Source organism: Scyliorhinus canicula, chromosome 11, assembly GCF_902713615.1.
Source record: "Scyliorhinus canicula chromosome 11, sScyCan1.1, whole genome shotgun sequence".
Classification (NCBI taxonomy): Eukaryota; Metazoa; Chordata; class Chondrichthyes; order Carcharhiniformes; family Scyliorhinidae; genus Scyliorhinus; species Scyliorhinus canicula.
In genome coordinates, this window is record NC_052156.1 from 162,636,185 (window position 1) to 162,653,042 (window position 16,858).

Below are 16,858 nucleotides of genomic sequence, written 5' to 3' on the forward strand. Positions count from 1 at the left end.
GAAAGTGAAGAGGAACTCATCAAGGTTCCTTCGGCAGCACCTTCCAAACCCTCAACCACTACCATCTAGAAGGACAAGGGCAGCTGATATCTAGAAACACCACCTGCTGGAGGTTCCTCTCCAGGTTACTTACCATCCTGACTTGAAAATATGTCGCTGTTCCTTCACTGTAGCTGAGTCAAAATCCTGGAATTCCCTCCCTGACAGCACTATGGGTGTACATACAGTGTTGGTAAAATTGTGTCCAGGACAAGGATTGGCAGGTAGGTGCCAAGAAGACACTCATTGTATGGCACCCAATTTTACAGCATCGTCGGCTCTCAACCTGCCTGGCAGGGGTAGGGGGTGTCAGGGGGGTGGGTGTTAAATCCAGCCACATGTTGCTGTTCTGTCACTGTCACTGAGTCAGAATCTTGCAGTGGTTCACAAAGACAGCTCTGAAGGGCAGCAAGGGATGGACCACAAATGCGGGCCTAGCCAATGACACCCATACCACGTAAAGATTTTTTTTTAATAACAAGAACGGCGAAAAGAACCACACCATGACCTGAATTGATAACACACGGCCAGACATCCCACATTAGAACAAATGTCCTACGCACCATAAAGTCTGAATCAGCCTCATCAGCCACCTTCAAACTCATGGAAGGCAATCACCCTCATTAGCGACTGATAACCAATAATATGAATCAATGTCAAGTTTTTTTTGATAACACACCTGTGAAGTGACTCGGGGCATTTTACTAGGTTAAAGGTAGCATGTAAATACAAGTTGTTATTATCATATAGATTTGTCCCTTCATTTACTGAAACTGTTTGGCTAGTTACAGTTCTATCATATTCATTTACTGTGCTTAGTCGTGTATATCAGACCCATTTTAGTTGGTTATCTGTTTACAGCTTTATATCTTTCATTCACTGCAAATAGACATATCCCTTTTATGATATTTGGCTGTTTATTTACAGGATACTACAAAGTTTCTGATTATTTTTATTTGTTTGTGAGATACAAACAAATCTTCGGAGCCCTTGGGCACGTGCTGTTCTGTACTAGATTCCACAAATGGGAACCAGACAGAATGGCCCTCGTGGAAGACACCCAGGGGATCGGATGCTCCTTGAGGCATGCCCTTTGGGCAGGGTGGCACCCTGGCACTGCTGGTGCCACCTAGGCACCCTGGCATTTCCAGCTTGCACCCTGCCAGGGGCACTTCCAGGGTGCTGGGTTGGCACTGCCAAGGTGCTAAATGAGCATTTTCCATGCTGTGGCGATTGGGCAGAGGGGTGCTCTGTGCAGACGTACCTGAGGACCCCTCATTAAAAAAATGGTCCAGCACGGTAGCACAAGTGATTAGCGCTGTGACTTCACAGAGCCAGGGTCCCAGGTTCGATTCCCGGCTTGGGTCACTGTCTGTGCGGAGTCTGCACGTTCTCCCCGTGTCTGCGTGGGTTTTCTCCGGTTTCCTCCCACAGTCCAAAGACGTGTAGGTTAGGTGGATTGGCCATGCTAAATTGCCCTTAGTTACCAAAAAGGTGAGGAGGGGCTATTGGGTTACGGGGATAGGGTGGAAGTGAGGGCTTAAGTGGGTCGGTGCAGACTCGATGGGCCGAAAGGCCACCTTCTGCACTGTATGTTCTATGTTCTATGATATGGGCTTCAGTGGCAAGGTCAGCATTCATTGCCCATACCTAATTGCCCCGGAGAAGGTGGTGTGGTGTCACCCTGGTGAACCACAGCAGGAGGTTGACCCAGCGACAGTGAATGAACAACAACACTTGGCTGGATTTAACTCCCCTGCCCCCTGCTCTACCAACCCGGCCACAGCAGGTTGGCAGCCAGGTGGGCTGTAAGATCTAGTGCCGTGCAATGGGTACGCTCTTGGCACCTACCTGCCTGCCAACTCCCGTCCTGGCCACCGTCTTACTAATCATGGGGAGGTGTCGAGAGGTGGTCCACCCGTGGGACATATGAGACCCTTAAGTGAGACCCAATTAATGGCCACTTAAGGACCTCCTCTCCCTGCCACTGGGAGTTTAGCTGGGACCCCCATCATCCCTGTAAAACCCAGCCCATTCTTCCATGCCTGGCTGTTCCATGACTTGGAGGGGAATTTGCAAATGGGAGTATTCCTATGCGTCTGCTGCCCTTGGCCTTCTCAGTGGTCGAGGTCATGGTTTGGAAGAAGCTGTCGAAGGAGTCTTGGCAAATTCTAAAGTACATCCTGTAAGTGGAGTAGTTATTTTGTTCTTTTTATTTCCTTCGTTCTATAAATGGGCTCAGGCCTTTTTAAGTGTGTTTGCTTTTTTGAAGGTTTAACCATTTCAATTACGACAATTAATACAATTCACGTGGATTGGGTTTGGTGACAAGGTACTGAAACAGTTCATGTGTGCTTACATTATTAATATCAGGCCCGGTCAGATTTTTAAATTATTTTATGGGATGTGGCTGTCATTGGCAAGGCCAACGCTTGTTTCCATCCCTTCAACTGAGTGGCTTGCTAAGCCATTTCAGAGAGTAAAGAGCCAATCACGTCGCTGTGGATCTGGAGTCACATGTAGGCCAGACCAGGTAAGGGCATCAGATTTTATTACCGAAAGGACATTAGTGAACAAGTTGGGTTTTACAACATTTGATGATGGTCGTCGTGGTAACCATGGCAGAGACTGGCTTTCAATTCCAGATGTTGTTAATTGAATCTAAATTCCACCAGCTGCCGTGGTGGGATTTGAACCCATGTCCCCCAGAACATTAGTTTGGGCCTCTGGAGTACAATGCTTAAGGTGATATTGGTGAGGGCTCCGGGAGAAACCCAGCATGGGCTCCAAATCCGGCGTGATTGGATTTTGGAATTTTCACTCTTCCCCCAACACCCCCACCCACCACGGCAACCGGCCAGTGGAGTAGTGCGAATCGCACCTTGGGAGCCCGGGGACTCATTATTTAACACATTAGCAAGGTCATTAGCGAGCACGCTCTCCAGACCTTCCCCACCTCATGGAATATTCCCCGACGTCAGTGTGACGTCGCGCTGGCTTCATTTGCAACAGGATTGGCCGGTGATGCGCTATCAATTACGACGAGACGAGAGTAGAGAGTAATTGAGGCTTTATTAAGCAGAGATGTGTTGCCTCCTGCAGCTGCTACCGGAAATGGCAGCAGCTCGGTGAGCACACACTCCGCCTACTGGGCGGAGCCAGCAGGCAGGGATCTACCCCCATACCTGTAGTACAGAAGCCTTACTGTATTACCTCTAATACATGTATTATACAAACTGTGGTGACTACCACATTCACCCCCTGTTAAAAAAGATTCCAGCGGGGGTGGTGGGAAACTATTTACGAGTATGTGAGAATTTTTAAAGTGTACAGTTTGGTGAAAGTTTACAAATTTAGCCGGTCGGGTGCCTTGATCCTCCGCTGTGAGCGCCACAGTCCCGGTGGTGATGCAGGCGCCGGCTTAGTCGCCTGTGACACCGGGAGCCTGTAGTCCTCACCTTCATCCCCGGGTTGAACCAATGGAGTGGGGGCTGTAGTGAGGTGCGCTGGGGGGAGGATGGGTGGTGCCAGGACAATTGGAGGGGGGGTGGGGAACCAGCTGGTGCCAGGTCCCTGAGGGAGACTGTCTTGTCGGCCGTTGGGGTACGCCACGTAGGCGTACTGCGGGTTCGTATGCAGCAGCTGTACCCTTTCAACCAATGGGTCCGCCTTTGGAGCCGCACGTGCTTGCGGAGGAGGCCGGATCCTGGAGTTGCCAGCCATGTTGGGAGTGAAACCCCAGAGGTGGACTTCCATAGAGGGATGGATAAAACTCTCCGTGCTCCCGGAGTCGAGAAGGCGAGGTGTCTTGTGGCCATCAACTTTCACAGTCATCGTCGCGTTTGCGAGGTTGAACATAGAACATAGAACATACGGTGCAGAAGGAGGCCATTCAGCCCATCGAGTCTGCACCGACCCACTTGAGCCCTCACTTCCCCCGTATCCCCGCATGGACTATTCCATAAGGTTGTGCAGCCGCGACTGGTCGAGCGTGATGGAGGCGAGCTGCGGCTGGTCTTGGTGGCCCCCGGGCTGGTCGGCGGCTGTGGCGGACAATGAGCGGCCAGATTAGGTGCCCGACGAGCTGGGGTCCTGAGGCGCCATCCAAAATGACGCCAAAGATGGCGCCTATGGGGCGCACATGGCAGGCGGTGTTAAAGCTGGCGGCACCCATGGGCCGCACATGGTCTGATGGGGGGAAGATGGCAGCGCCCACAGGCCGTACGTGTTCTGGTGGTCGGAGGATGGCAGTGCCCACGGGCTGCGGGGATGAAAATGGCAGCACCCACGGGTGGCACGTGGGGTGTGCAGGAACAATGGGCCTGGATACAGCGGTGATTGACTGAGCCTGGCACACTGCAGCGAAATGTCCCTTCTTCCTGCAGATCTTGCAGATTGCACTCCGCGCCGGGCAGCGCTGCCGGGGGTGCTTTGTCTGCCCGGAGAAATAACACTTGGGCCCCCCTGGGGCTGGCTGGCTGCCGCGTGGCGCAGGCTTGGGGTTGGCTGGGGGCAGCCGCTGGTGGGGCCCACGATGTCCATGAGGGGGGCGCTGTGCGGTCGTATATTGTATATTATGGGGGGCTACTGTTAGTGAGGTCGCGAGTTGCTTGGACGCCGCGAGGTCGGGTGTACCCCTTCGAAAAGGCTCTGGCGGATGTACACCGACCCCATGCCCGTAACTAAAGCGTCCCTGATTAAGAGTATGTTCAACGGCCGAAACTGCCTGGCAATCGCAGTTCCTCGCCAGGATGTGCAGGGCACGCCAAAAATCGTCTAATGACTCACCGGGGAGTTGTTGCCACGTGGAAAGGAGGTGCCTGGCATAGAGTTTGTTGATCGGCCGGATGTAGTTCCCTTTAAGAAGCACCATGGCCTCAGTGTAGTTAGGCGCATCCCGGATAAGGGGTGAAATATCGGAGCTCACCCGTGAGTACAGGATCTGGAGTTTCTGTGCTTCTGAGGGGTGTTCTGTCGCTGCTCCGATGTCGGCTTCAAAGCAAGCTAGCCAATGGTCAAAGGCCGACGTGGCATTGGCTACTTGAGGGTGCAGCTGTAGGCGATCTGGCTTGATGCGTCATTCCATCATTGTAATATCTCTGCTTAATAAATTGATGCGCTATCAATTACGACGAGACGAGAGTAGAGAGTAATCGAGGCTTTATTAAGCAGAGATGTGTGCCTCCTGCAGCTGCTACCGAAAATGGCAGTAGCTCGATGAGCACACACATTTATACTCCGCCTACTGGGCGGAACCAGCAGGCAGGGATCTCCCCCCGTACCTGTAGTACAGGAGCCTTATCGTATTACCTCTAATACACGTATTATACAAACAGTGGTGACTACCGGGGGCACAGAGGTTGGTATAGCATCAAGGAGAGTAGGGTGACATGCTTGGCTGGTGGCCTGGCATTGCCCCAAAGAACAAAGAACAAAGAAAAGTACAGCACAGGAACAGGCCCTTCGGCCCTCCAAGCCTGTGCCGACCATGCTGCCCGACTAAACTACAATCTTCTATACTTCCTGGGTCCGTATCCCTCTATTCCCATCCTCTTCATGTATTTGTCAAGATGCCTCTTAAACATCACTATTGTCCCTGCTTCCACCACCTCCTCCAGCAGTGAGTTTCAGGCACCCACTACCCTCTGCGTAAAAAAACTTGCCTCGTACATCTCCTCTAAACCTTGCCCCTCGCACCTTAAACCTATGCCCCCTAGTAACTGACCCCTCTACCATGTGAAAAAGCCTCTGACTATCCACTCTGTCTGTAACCGTCATAATTTTGTAGATCTCTATCAGGTTGCCCCTCAACCTCCGTCGTTCCAGTGAGAACAAACCGAGTTTATTCAACCACTCCTCATAGCTAATGCCCTCCATACCAGGCAACATCCTGGTAAATCTCTTCTGCACCCTCTCTAAAGCCTCCACATCCTTCTGGTAGTGTGGCGACCAGAATTGAACACTATACCCCAAGTATGGCCTAACTAAGGTTCTATACAGGCACAGTTGGCAGTGGCACTCTGTGCCAGGCAGTGCCAGGGGCAGACTCTAGTGGGAGTCCTAAGTGGGTGTGCATATATTTGAGGCACGGGGTGGGGGGGGGGTTTATGCTGGCGAGGAATGCCGGAGGGGTGAGAGGGGGAGACCGCTGTGATGTGGGCCGGGGGCCGTTAGGCTGCAGCACTTGTCACTGTGCCTTTTAAAGATGGCACCCCGATCTGTTTGGAGCTGGTTCCCGGCAAAGAGGCTGAAACTTCCATTGTTTTTCCCGCCCGGATCTGACACTTTGCCATTTTTTGGTGAGGTTACCATTTTTTGGTAAGATCATAGAACCATAGAATGGTGACAACACTGAAGGTGGCCATTTGGCCCATCGACTCCATCCTGGCCCTCTGGAAGAGCAATTTAGTGTTACATTTATGAGGTTTATAAGATTGTTATGTTTTGGGACTGTTTTTTAAATTTAGGTTAAAAAAAGGATCATGTTCTGATACGTGTCTCACAACGAGGCTGGATGATTTGATTGTTACACACTATTTATGTCCCAGAGGCCTCTGGCTTAAGGGGGTGGCTCTGCCCACTCATCGAGGGTGATGGTACTCAGGTAAGGCAACGGGAACTGTGAGGTTACAGACCCCATGGCTATAACATTCATTAGGCAGGAATGCAGGTGGGAGCTCATGCACAGGATGGAAAGAACAAATTCACGAGAAGTTAAAAGAGGCTGGAAGATTTTCACAGCTTTAGCTGAAGTGGAAAATCTCCAGAAACATTTGCACAATGAAAAACAGTTGTGGACTTCTAGGTTGAGTCACAAAAGGTCGGATGTAAACCATCGAAACTAAGAATCATTTGCACTGGTTGTGGGGGAATTGAATCTCTACGTAATGGACACTGTAACATACGCTCGTTGGGGCTTATTTTTCACTTGTGTTAAAAGTTCTGTTCTATAGTTTAAAAGATAAGCAACCTACAAAAATAGTGTTTAGTCAATGCTTTTAGTCTGTTTGCTACAGTAAATATCTTAAAACGTGGAATCTTACTGTATCATCCATTCAGCTATTAACTGGAAGTTTGAATTTCTTTTTTTTTTTAACAATTATCAGTCTCTACCAAGATTGTAACATTAGCTAGTCGCACTCCCCTGCCCTTCCACTGTAGCCCTGCAAATTCTTTCCCTTCAAGTGCCTATCTAATTTCCTTTTGAAAGCCACAACTAAAACAGCCTCCACACTCTCTCAGGTGATCTATTCCAGAGCCTAGCCACTTGCTGCAGGAAAAGGCTTTTCCACGTGCTGACTAAAGTCCTTTTGCCATTCGCCATTGGTTTCAGTTTCTCTAATCTATCTTCTCAATTGAAGAACTGGAAGAATCCTTGTGAATCTTTTCTCCGCTGCCTCCAAACCCTTCGTATCCCGTCTAAAATGCAGAGGTCGGAACTGAACACCAAAGTCCAGTTGAGCCTGAATCGCTGTTTTGTAAAGGTTCACCAAAACCTTCTTGTACTCAGTGCCAAAATCTAACCTTGACCTGTATGTACTTACTTGTGAGGCAAGGTGATATTGAAAAGCAAATACATTCTGACTGCAAAGCAAATGAAAACCACTTAACAGGGACTACTTTAGTTTTTGTCGGAACAAATCTGAATTGAAGTTAGAGAGTTGGGTAGCCTGTGTGAATGGGTACAGGCCATAATACATCTGGGGAGAGTTCAGTGAACTGTCACTAAATGTGATCAAATTTGTTCAGCTGCGAAACTGCTTTCCTGTCAGTTTTGAACTTTAAAGTGTGTGCGAGGTGCTTCTCCCGCTGGTTATTCCCAGGTGCATAAAACAAAAGAATTACAGAGCGTCAAGGCGGAGAGGATAGACACGTCAACTCTACTCTGGTGTCTTCCTTCTGTGAATCAACTGCTCCAATCACACTCCCCTGCTTTCTCCTCGTGCATGCTTGTCAACTTTTTTCCCCAAGCAGTTGTAAAGAAAATGGTACCTCCTGCTTCAATAACGGTTTCAGGGAGAAAATTCCACAACTTAGCTGTCTTTGGTGTGTCAAGCAAAATTGGAATCCCAGAAAGATCTAGTTGGTAGTGTACAGTTTCTCTCCTCCCCGCTCCCGCAAATGTTTCATGTTATGGATTTGGTTGGTTGCATACCAATCAATTCATTTCATTTTCTGTAATTGGTTGAATATTTATATAATGATGCTTTCATTACGATACTTGGCTTGTTGCTGTATGTTTATCCCTTTCATTTATTACATTCATCACTTTCATTTATTGTTCCTGGTCCACTATCTTTCCCTTCCATCTAATGCACTTGATTAGCTGTATATAGATCTATTACTTTCATTTACTGTAATTGGTTGATTTAATATGTGGCTATCCCTTTCATTGACTCTATTTGAATGGCTATATATAGATCCATTTCTTTCATCTAATTCACCTTGCTGGATGTTATACCGATTTATCTCCAGCTTTGCTGATTACGTCCATTCTGTCTGCAAACGTAAGATTCCTCTTCCCTCTTCAATTATTTGCCCCATCTCCATTCTGACTTTCTGACTTTGGCTTTCCACATTGTTCCAGCTAAGCCCAATGAAAGTCAAGGGATTGTCTTATCTTTTGTTGTCTGTAAAACAACCAGTTTTGTCAACCGGTTTATTATTCAAATATTTTACCCAGGTGCCCTAATGTGCGAGATGAACAAAGGACAATTACAAGTTTATGACTCTACCACATTTATTAAACAGTTACCCCCCCCCCCTTAAATTATCCCAACTACAATAATCCCAAGATTCTTAATACCACACATGCCTCATAGAACATAGAACATTACAGCGCAGTACAGGCCCTTCGGCCCACGATGTTGCACCGTCCTGTGAAACCCCTCTAAAGTCCCTCTACACTATTCCCTTATCGTCCATATGCCTATCCAATGACCATTTGAATGCGTTTAGTGTTGGCGAGTCCACTACTGTTGCAGGCAGGGCATTCCACGCCCTTACTACTCTCTGAGTAAAGAACCTACCTCTGACATCTGTCCTATATCTATCTCCCCTCAATTTAAAGCTATGTCCCCTCGTGCTGGACATCACCATCTGAGGAAAAAGGCTCTCACTGTCCACCCTATCTAATCCTCTGATCATCTTGTATGCCTCAATTAAGTCCCCTCTTAACCTTCTTCTCTCTAACGAAAACAGCCTCAAGTCCTTCAGCCTTTCCTCATATGATCTTCCCTCCATACCAGGCAACATCCTTGTAAATCTCCTCTGTACCCTTTCCAATGCTTCCACATCCTTCCTATAATATGGCGACCAGAACTGCACACAATACTCCAAATGCGGCCGCACCAGAGTTTTGTACAACTGCAACATGACCTCATGGCTCCGAAACTCAATTCCTCTACCAATAAAAGCTAACACACCGTACGCCTTCTTAACAACCCTCTCAACCTGGGTGGCAACTTTCAGGGATCTATGGACATGGACACCGAGATTTCTCTGCTCGTCCACACTACCAAGAATCTTACCATTAGCCCAGTACTCTGCCTTTCTGTTATTCCTTCCAAAATGAATCACCTCACACTTTTCTGCATTAAACTCCATTTGCCACCTGTCAGCCCAGCTCTGCAGCTCATCTATGTCCCTCTGTAACTTGTAACATCCTTCTGCACTGTCCACACTCCAGCGACTTTAGTGTCATCCGCAAATTTACTCACCCATCCTTCTACGCCCTCCTCCAGGTCATTTATAAAAATGACAAACAGCAACGGCCCCAAAACAGATCCTTGTGGCACACCACTAGTAACTGGACACCAGTCAGAGCATTTCCCATCAACCACCACTCTTTGTCTTCTATCAGCTAGCCAATTTCTGATCCAAACTGCTAAATCACCCTGAATCCCATGCCGCCATATTTTCTGCAATAGCCTACCGTGGGGAACCTTATCAAACGCTTTACTGAAATCCATATACACCACATCAACTGCTTTACCCTCATCCACCTGTTTGGTCACCTTCTCGAAGAACTCAATGAGGTTTGTGAGGCACGACCTACCCATCACAAAACCATGCCTCCTTTATTACATGCACGTACAGAGATCACTACAGTGCCGATGAACACAGTCAAGCTGCGGGTCCAATTCTCTGAGTCTTAGTTGTCTCGTGGCCTCCGTTCGCGAAGGTGGGTCTCGCACGTCGCTTCCTTCCGTCCTCTGGTCTGTTGTGGAAATGTCTCTGCTGCCTCGTCACTGAGCCTTCGCAAGAGAGGGTCCTGGGTTGTAGATCTTTTACCCCTCTTTGTGCCTTTCCACAAAGTTCTCTGGCGCTCAGCCAATCAGGTCTCGGGGCGGGGGTCGCAACTGCCGATGGAATTGCCGATTGCAAGGCTTCAAATTCTGCTCATTTTCCAAGTCTGAGAACGTCCAAACTCAAAGGCTCATTCTGTTTCCTTGACAGCTGCTGCCTGGCCTGCGGAATGAATAGAGTAGATGTGCAGATGATCCATAATCTCAATGGATTTGCTTTCTAGAAAATAATCAATCATCGACAACCTTGAACATTCTTTCAAACAATGTTTTTGCAATCAGTTCCTCATGCTGTGTTTTCTCAATTCTGCTATTGGATCCACACTTCTACCCACACAGGCAATTTGATCGTTAATGTCACAGATCATTGCCTACACCTGGCTTTGCATTACAAGACGTTTTAGTTTCGTTAATCAGATCATGGGTTCGTTCATAGTGACAACTGACTGGAGGAGATTGAGTTACTGAAAGAAAATGAAAGCCCAGAATACTCGATTTTTATACTCTGTTGCATGTTACTATTTATTGGTGTGGATGAAATCGTCATGGGACAAAAGGAAGCCATTCAGCCCATTTTGCATAGGCGAATTTTAGATATACAATGTACAGTAGTCTGTGGACTACTGGTGGTCCGTAAGGGTTCTCCAGATGGTCCGCAAACTGGTCCAAAATAGAAGATGTACAGTGCCACAGCTGAAGCCATCTGAGAGACAGGTCAGAACCCTCATCCCCACCACTCATGTGTAGTCATACAACCAGACCATGTTGGTGGCAGCAGTCATCATAAGTACAGACAACAACAATGTAGTTTTATAGGCAAGATTTATGTTAGCGTTGATTTGGTTTAGCTGGAAGATCAGCATTATTTTCCCGGAAGAAGATTATTGTGGTAATTTTATCACGCATATTAGAATGTTTCAAATAAGTGTGCTGTCTTGCAATATTAATGTCTATAATATGAAAATTTCTGCACTTTTTATTGCTGGCATGAATTAATAATTTACTTAAGCTATTTAATTAAAAAAAATTAATGCACATGAATTTATTATGTTTAGTAATGAAAAAGCAGGAATTTATTTTTTTGCCTGAGATACAAGCACTGTGCAATCCAATTTGAAGGGCAGTGTGCCAGCCAAATGATAATTTCCCATCATAATCAATCCAATTACTTTTCACTTTTCGTCTGCTACCTCCAGCATTCTCGATTGTCACTCCACTCATTTCCTTATTCTAATCCAGCAAAATAACAATAGGTTTCTGACGTCACGAGCTGACGCCAAAACAACCGCCATAAGCCTTTTTGACCGCAGTCTGTTTTTACAATAATATTCAACACCAGGAGCGGAGTGGCAGGAATACATGGAGTGAACTTCCTGGTTAGGGCAGTCTGCTAAAATACAGGTGGTGTATAAAAATAACTGGGTGCTGCAATGGAGGACTTTAGGATTCCCTCAAGGTTGAAGAGGAAAGACAAGGATTAAATAACCTTTCTTTTCTGCATTTCTCTTTTGAAGTAACTTTTTAAGAACCTAAATATTTAAAAATTAACATTTTTACTATTACCAAGATGCCTATTTACCTTGCTTGTAAAGGGATCAATAGCTCTTAGAGGACTTTAGGACTCTGACAAAGTTATAGGTTTTTCTCATTCAAAGAATGAATAATTTCGCTATATTTAGTCCACTGATCTTTACTTTGAAGCTTTTAACTAAAGGACTGTGCTTCATTCATTATTCTTTTGGTGTTTCTAAGTCTCCTTCCTTACATACCTTTAACTTGACCAGTCTGGCAGCTTCATCCCTCCTGTCTCTACTTTTAGTCTGCAGATTGATATCTGCGTTACTTGCAAGAATGCTTCTCATCAGTGTTTTGCCAGTGTCATCAGATCCCATCATGCTTCCCCTTTCACTTTGCCTCGTTAAATGTGTCCTGCCCAATTTGTTTAATAATTTAATTCAAATTTTGGGCAAGTCGATCTACATTAAAATCTATTCTTGTGACAAGCTTATCAGGGTCATTGTCTTTTGATAGCAGTTTAAAATATCTATACGTTATGCTGTATTTTACCTAATCATAGAATCCCTACAGTGCAGAAGGAGGCCCCTTGGCCCATCGAGTATACACCGATCCACCCCGCCCTATATCCGTGACGCTGTAACCTAACCTGCACATCCCTGGGCACTAAGGAGCAATTTATCATGGCCAATGCACCTAACCTGCACGTCTCTGGACTGTGGGAGGAAACCGGAGCAGCCGGAGGAAACCCACGCAGACACGGGGAGAAAGTGCAAACTCCACACACACAGTCACCCGGGGCCGGGATTGAACCCGGGTCCCTGGCGGAGTGAGGCAGCAGTGCTAAACATCGTGCTGCCCTAATGCTGTTTCTTTTCTCCTACTTTTTTATATTACATTGCAACCAATATATCAACTGTAAGATTGTTCTAAATGCATAAGTTGGTTTATTTGGTGATCATTTTTTGCTTCTCCGAAATATATTGATAACACATTTGTTGCAATTAAATGGCTTTTTGCACAAACATTCCATCCCTAAACAATGCTCAAGCTTGGTGTTTCAAATATCTTCACTGTTATTAGTCTGTTGACAGAACTCTTCAACATCCCTACTCTCATTCGCTGTGAGGGTGTACCCTCGCAATGCTCTACAATTTAACTGATTGACTACCAAACGGTGCCAACGTAATTCTTTATTTGGTAGTATCCCCATTGTTTGCAGCTGTCAATGAGACTGAGAATTCAACATTCTCTACATTGAGCTTTCTCTGAAGGCCAAAGTGAGCTATCAAACTGTCAGGAAGTTCACTTTGTCTGGTTCACACATTTGGACATGCTTTTTCTAATTCACACATCAACAAATGTTTCTTGCCAATGTTGAATGAGGTCCAAATATTTTAATTATCAAATGTCAATCTTCCCACTGAGCAATAGGTTGTGTTGTCGTTATAAATTAGAAAGATCCTGCTTAAGAATGCAAGAACAGATAAAAACAGGAGCAGGTACAAACTATTTACCCTTCAATCCTGCTCCATCAGTGTTGGGTCTTCTACCACAGTTCCACCTTCTTACACTTTCTTAATTCCTTAATTCCCTTTGCAGCCAAAGATCTATTGACCCCTATCCTGATAGGAAGCCCTGCCCAACTAAGGATTGGCCTCTTTTGGACCGGCCTGTGTGCGACCAATTGCAGCATATCAACCAGCCAAGTTCAGGGACCCGCGATCGCTACCTGAAGGACGAGCCCAGCTGAGACGAACCTGGCGACTTCCAACCGACCCACATGGACACAGATAAAGGCCTTATCTCCCGCACAGAGCCGGTCACCCCGAAGTTAAGTAAAAGTCATCTTAGTTATTAGGTCTAGTTTAGCGCATAGCCGAGTATATCGTTGCAGATAGAAATAAGTCTTGTGTTTATTAATAAACTGTCTTTTGAACTAATATACTGGTTGTGTGGTCATTCAGTCAATATAAGAAACAGCTTGTGGTTCACATAGAAATAAAGAAGTCAACTCCCCACAGTAAATTTGACGCTGACGTTAGTGAACGCCCCACCTGAAACCACACGAAAATGTGAACCAGCCGAGAGAGAAATGGCGAGTCAGAGCAGCTGGGCTGGTGCAGGTCGTGCGCCACCTTGTGGCGACTGCTCTCGCAACGTGCTCGCTCAATTCGTTTGGTTGGCAGAAACTGTAAATCAGCAATCTCCGGTTCATGCCTTTAAATTAAAATGGTCAGTAGCACAGAGAGCAGACATAGTTATGGACAGAAGGTGCAGCAGACTTTGAAAACAGAAAGGAGAAATATCTATATCTAGTTTCCAAGTCTTCTTATATTCTTGATGTGGAGATGCTGGTGTTGGACTGGGGTGAGCACAGTAAGAAGTCTTACATCACCAGGTTAAAGTCCAACATGCTTGTTTCAAACACTAGCTTTCGGAGCACTGCTCCTTCCTCAGGTGAATGAAGAGGTACCTCTTGGTGCTGCAGACAAAAAGAGTTTGAAGCAAGGCCTGCCGTTATAACGTGAGATGGAGAAATCAGGGGCCCCAGTGTTTCCACTTTCCCCCTCCCACCACTTTCAGAACAGTGAACTCACCATCAAAGTCTTTCCTTCCTCCTGCCTGACTTAATGGAGAAAAAAAACCCCAAGCAACCGTTCTTTTCTTTTCAGTTCTAACCTTTGTTTTAATCTTTCTACCCAGCCACGTCTGTGGTGTACTTCAGAAGGACGAGGCAAAATGCCGATATATGAAACTCAGAGTTGACAGAAAACCCAAACATACTCGAGACAGGAAAAAAGTCCTGATAATTTGTCAAAACCCGTTTTATCCAGTCCACCACTCACAAGGTCAGGATGAATGGTAGTGGGAAGAATTATGTGCCAAAGGTTTTCAATTTCCCTGATTTCATTGAATAGAAGTTTCAGTCACACTTTTTTGTCAAATTAACTTCAGTTCAGCAGCATCCTCTTTGACGTTGGAGCCTAGATTGTGTGAAATATAAGAAAGCACTAAAATGGTCCATGAGTAGCACAAAGTATAGTTTGTACTATAGGATATATTCTCCTGTCATTATTTTGTTAACAGTAATCTTGCAACACCCTGGTATGGAACAAGATTAATGCTATTCTTTCTGCCAATATTATGTTTAATGCAAAACGCCAAATGGAATATTAATAGAAAATTACTCTCAAGCTGGAGGATTTCAATGGTTTATAGTTAATAATTTTTGAGAAGCATTAGGGTCTTTTGAATAATTAAACAATTTCATGGGTTGAATAGAGAGGAAATGAACACATGTACATGTTTCAGTCCAAAGGTTTGGGTGATGATCTGTGAAGACTATCGGTACGCCAACATGCACCGTGTTTTCACCTTACCCACCCCCACAATTTAAGTCCTATAATTTTTTTATTTTAAATTTAAAATACCCAATTCATTTTTTCCAATTAAGTGTGGTTAACCCACCTAGCCTGCACATCTTTAAGTTGTGGGTGTGAAACCCACGCAGACACGGGGAGAATGTACAAACTCTACACAAACAGTGACCCAGAGCCGGGATTGAACCTGGGACCTCAGCGCCGTGAGGCAGCAAGTCTAACAGACTGTGCCACCCTGCTGCCAGATTTAAATCCTATAATAATCTGTATTGTGGGAATCCATGTCTGCTAGGAGCTGTATCGCTTCATTAATCTTTCATGAAGATTTCCATACAGACTCTATGGTTGTTTCTCAGTTTCACAGGATTAATTTGTCCTGCTGTTCATCGAGGTAACGGTGAGAATTCGGTGTTGAGGGCGGCAGGGTGGGGTGGTGGTTAGCACTGCTGCCTCACGGCACCGAGGATCCGGGTTCGTTCACGGCGCTGGGTCGCTGTCCGTGTGGAGTTTGCACATTCTCCCCGTGTCTGCGTGGGTCTCACCCCCACCACCCAAAAAATGTGCAGGATAGGTAGATTGGCCGGGCTAAACTGCCCCTTAATTGGGAAAAAAATAATTGGGTTCTCTAAATTTACTTTTTAAAAAACTGGAAGAGACACAGTGCAACTCTGCAAAGAGTGGTCAGAAGATTGGACAAATTTTAAGGGCCAGCAAAGAATGACCAAGAACATAATAAAGAAGAAATAAAAGTATGAGCAAAAAGACTAAGTAGACATATATAAACAGTAAGAGTTTCTACAAATATTTAGAAAGGAAAAGAGTAACCAAAATGAGCATTGGTCCGCCAGAGAGTTAATAATGGGGAACAAGGAAATAGCAGAAGTGTTGAATAGGTTTTTTTGTGTCCGTTTCCACTGCAGAAGACTTTGAAAACTTCCCAAACGTCGTTCAAAATCAAGAGGTGACAGGGAGAGAGGAATCCATCACCAGGGAAAAGGTGCTGGCAAAACTATTGGAACTACAGGCTGATACTTAGAAAGTCATCATGCAATCTGGCAAAATCAACATGGTTTTGTGAAAGGGGCAGTTGTGTTTAACTAATTTACTCAAATTCTTTGAGGAACTAACAAGTAAGGAGAAGCTGATGTGTACCTGGATTTCCAAAAGGCATTTGATAAGGCCAACATCAAAGATTGCTACGCAAGAACTCAAGGTGTAAGGAGTAACATATCACACAGCTAATGGATTGATCAGCAAAAAGGAAGCAGGAAATAGGGTTAACCGTGTTATTTTCACAGGTTGGCAAGCTGTAACACAGTGGAGTGCCACAGGAATCAGTGCTGGGGCCTCAACTATTTACAATCTATATTGGTTAATAATAATAATCTTTATTACCGTTCACAAAATTATTATTTCCCACAATTATGGTAAATATCGGGCAGCTGGACAGTGACTGTGATGGACTCTGAAGTAGGTGTGTAGTTAGTCTGGAGGCAGAACTGGCCCTAGTTGTCTTCAGCCACTGTAGTTCTAAATTATTTGCAGGTGCACAATGGAAATTTTTCACAAGGTGTGTAAACTAATGTGTTGATCCTGCCTTTTTGGAATAATCAG

The 16,858-nt window shown here is 45.7% G+C and overlaps 1 long non-coding RNA gene across 1 annotated transcript in view; it reads left to right on the top strand.

The window, feature by feature from the left end:
* The window catches only part of LOC119973684, a 103,214-nt gene extending 89,410 nt beyond the window's left edge, over nucleotides 1-13,804 (top strand). Inside the window, exon 3 of the long non-coding RNA XR_005462373.1 lies at nucleotides 13,464-13,804. This is a non-coding gene — a long non-coding RNA (uncharacterized LOC119973684). The remainder of the gene's footprint in view (nucleotides 1-13,463) is intronic.
* The last annotated feature ends 3,054 nt before the right edge of the window (nucleotides 13,805-16,858 follow it).